The sequence below is a fragment of the Neophocaena asiaeorientalis genome, unplaced genomic scaffold (assembly GCF_003031525.2).
Source record: "Neophocaena asiaeorientalis asiaeorientalis breed wild unplaced genomic scaffold, Neophocaena_asiaeorientalis_V1.1 scaffold315, whole genome shotgun sequence".
In the NCBI taxonomy this organism is placed as follows: domain Eukaryota; kingdom Metazoa; phylum Chordata; class Mammalia; order Artiodactyla; family Phocoenidae; genus Neophocaena; species Neophocaena asiaeorientalis.
In genome coordinates this window covers 1,472,502-1,476,403 of record NW_020172011.1, presented here as the reverse complement: position 1 = coordinate 1,476,403, position 3,902 = coordinate 1,472,502, and positions in this window count along the sequence as shown.

Sequence of the window (3,902 nt, the reverse complement as noted above, 5' to 3'; positions counted from 1 at the left end):
GTTGGCTGTCCTCCTCCACTGGGGTAATTCACAAATATCTCAGACTTAACTTACCCAAATAAAATCCTTCATCCTTCTCCTTGGTGGGAACAAACTACGTTTCCACTGTCCCTCCCCTCCTCCCCATGTTTTCTCATCTCAATAAGCATCACCACTAGCTACTCAGATAGAAACTTCAGAGTCATTCCTCACAGCTAATCTATTACCCAGTTCTATTGGTTCCTTTCCAAAATATATCTCGAATCCACCTGATTCTCCCCATCTTTACTGCCACCATTATAGTGGATCTTCTGATATCTTTTGCCTCCATTACTGTGGAAGCCTCTTAATTCTTTTCCCCACCTCTGCTCTTGCCCTCCCATGCATTTGACACAGAGATATGACCTACACAGAAGATAAACAGACCCAGCGTAAACACTCCTTGGCTTAAAACTTCCAATGTCTCCATTGCGCTGAGAATAAAACACAGCCCTTTTTATAATGCCCAGCAGGGGGAGCCCTACCTCTCTTTCCGGCTTCCTTTGAAACCACCCACTTCTCTCACCTTGCTGTGGATGATCCTTCAGTTCTGCTAACGACCACAGCTCCTCCCTCCATGCAGCCTTCCTCTGCTGTTTCCTTTGCCTCAGAGGCTCTTACCCCACCCCACCTCTGCCTTCACTCTCTGTGGTGTGTGTGTGTGTGTATAATATTAAACATTCAGAAAAGTAAAATTTTATTGCATGTAAATTATACCTCAGTACACCTGATTATCAAGAGAAAGAAAGAAAGAAAGAAAGAAAGAAAGAAAGGAATGCATAACAGATAACATAAGAAACACCTGGGTACCCACCACTCAGCTCTATTTAATTCTAAAATGTCATATTTGCTTCAGATATTGTCTTTCTTAAAGGAATAAAGTAGTACACAATGAAGACACCCCACCTCTGGATTCCTTCCCAATTCTATTTTCCTCCCTTCTTTCCCAGAAGTAACTCCTGAGTTTGGTATTTGTCATTCCCATGTTGTTTTTATACTTTCCTTACATGTGTGTGTATCCATCAACAATACATAGCATTGTTTGCATAGTTACATTTTATGCCAGTAGTTTTATTGTGGGAGGATTCTGTAACTCACCCAGTTCCTCAGCATGCTTTGTGAGATGGATGGATCCACACTCACACAGGTGGCTCTGGCTGTCATGTCCACGGTGGCATAGTATTTCACTGGATACGTACATCTAATTTGATTTATTCTCCTCAAGATAGATAACGGTGCCATTTTCAATTTTTGACCATCATAAACACTGCTGCAAAGAACATCTGTACACGTCTCCCTGGACACATATTTGAGAGTTTCTCTAAGGTGAAACCTTAAAATCGGAATTTCTGAATAATAGCGTACTTACCTCTCCAACCGTACTAGATAGTGCCAGATTGCTCTTCAAAGCGGTTGAAGAGTTTCCACTGCCACCGCAGCGGGGGCATTTCCGGAGCTCCTTATTCTCACCTACAGAGATGCCGAGCTCGGACGGGCCTCCAGGGGGCGCCGCGCAGCTCGCTGTGATTCTGGGCGGCCGTGCCGAGAGCTGCTGGACGCAGTTCTTCTTTTCGCTAGTTCGTGGTCCCTTGGCCCCGCAGGTAGTCATTGTTGAGGATGAGATCCCAGAGGTGCATTTAGGGCAGCCTCCAGCTCCTGGGTCGCTGGGAGATGTGGCCTTAATCCTCCTCTCCTCCAAATCTTTTCCAAAATTTGAAAGCAGTACAAAACAAAAACTTCTCCATCTTGAATTAAAACCAAAAAAGGACCTAGGTTGCTAAAAGAAACATCTGTATGCTTAACATGCAAAATATAGAATGCTAACATTTTAACCTATATGTTTGCTTCATATGTTTTCTTTTTAAGAAACAAAACATTCCAGTTACACTTGAAATTCTCCTATTCTTTCACCTCCCTGCCTTCCAGGTGGCAGTTAAGATCCTGAGTTTGGTTGATATCCAAACCATTTATTTGTATAACGTATGTATCCATAAACAATGTATAGTTTTGTTTGTTTTTATTTACACAAATGCTATTCTGTACCTAATACTCCTGCAGGTTTCTTTCCTATGCACACAACATTGTTTCCAAGATAAATCTACCTTGATGCCTGTCTATCTGGTTCAGTGTTTATCTGTTCTCCTAACAATATATTTTTAGGTTGTTTTCAGCTTTTGGTTATTTAAGCAATGCTGCATACACACTTCACAAGAGATTTTTGTTTTGTTCATGCTTACTTTTGAGTCCCTAGAAGTATGCCTGGCACAAAGAAGTTGCTCAGTAAACTTGTGTTGAGTTAATGAATAAATGAACAGCCTCATACACGTTTCTAGGTTGCTCACATGCAGACTTTGCCCAGAACATACATATAAAAGTGAAGTGGCTGAATTTTCAGGTGAGCTTGGCATATTACTCTCTAAGACTATTGTTCCATTTTATACATCCCCCAGCAAATTTGAGAGTTTTCATTTCCCCTTAGCTTCGCCAACCTTGGTATCTTGAGATTTGGTGTATATGTGCGTCCCAGCTGATGTATATCAAATCATATCTTCTTGTGCTAATTTGCATTGCCCTAATTCCTTTCTGACTATCCCCCCACCTTCCCCCATCAATTGACTTCCTTTGTGGCTTCCAGTTTATCAGATTAGCAGAAGTAGGCTGGGGTGGGTTGAGGGTCACTCTTAATCTCTCAAGGGGGCAGCCTGACTCCTGAATGGGTCTGGACCTCTCCACGTATTTCCAGCCTCCTTCCTGTCCTGGAAGGTTTTGAATACACGTGCCAGATCCAGGACCTCGGGACTGAAGAGCAACGTTGGAGACCCAGGGCACCCTCCCCACCCAGTCCCACCTTGAGCTCTGAAGCCTCCTGTGAGGGGTGGGAGAGGGCTCTCTGGGCGCCCATGTGGGTCTGTTATTCTCCAGGTCTCCAGCTGGAGAGTGCCATCCAGGAGAGCCTGGGACCCAGGGTGCTCTGGCAGTTGTAGCAGCCTTGACGCCTCTGAGGACCCTGCATGTTCCCGTGGTGGGAGCTGTCTTTGGCGTCCCTGGCACTACCCCTCCTGCGCACACACCATGCCCTCCACTTACAGGAGAATATGCCATTTGGTCTGCTTGGCTCCTCTGTATTTGACAAATTGACCACTATTTGGAGAAAAGAAGACAAGTTCAGAGGTAAGGGGGTAGATGTAATGGGAGAGAGGGCTGGGGAGCAGGGGTGCAACTGAGGAGGAAAGTTTGAACTCACAGGGTACCCCTTGGCCTTGGGACAATAGGGAAAAATACGGGGCTGCTGGGCTGAATGTAGCACCGGGAGTCACCACCCCTGTAGGCCTTTGAATTGGATCAACAGTCCAAGATGTAAAATGTGACACCAGTGGATCAGCCAGAACAGTGGGTGTGCAGGAGCCACTGCCAGCTGCCGTTGGAAAGGCCCATATTTCTAGCATGTAGGGATGACACGCACTTGAGATCCTTTCCCATTTGAAAAGCATTAAAAAATCATAACCTGCAAGCCCAGAGAATGAGCCCTCTGACTTAACAACCCTTTTACTTTCTTTTGCAAAGCATTAAAGTCATTAACTTCCAGCAAGCAGGGACAGGTTCTTGCTTAACCCTTCTCTTCTGAGAAGTCTTAAAAATCAGCCACGGTAAGACCTTGTCTCTCACTGGCAATGTTAAACCATAAAGCGCTGTACTGCTGCTAAGTAATGGGGTCAATCTGTCACTGTGTAACTTAAGGAAAATGGAATCTAGTGACATGTCTTCTGCTCAGAAGCCGGTGGTGACTCCACACTTTGAACCAGATACGATCCCACTGGTGTGAGGTTCTGCTGCCCTTTCACTGCCTTAATCTGACCATGTGTTTTCTGCTACCACTGGATGAG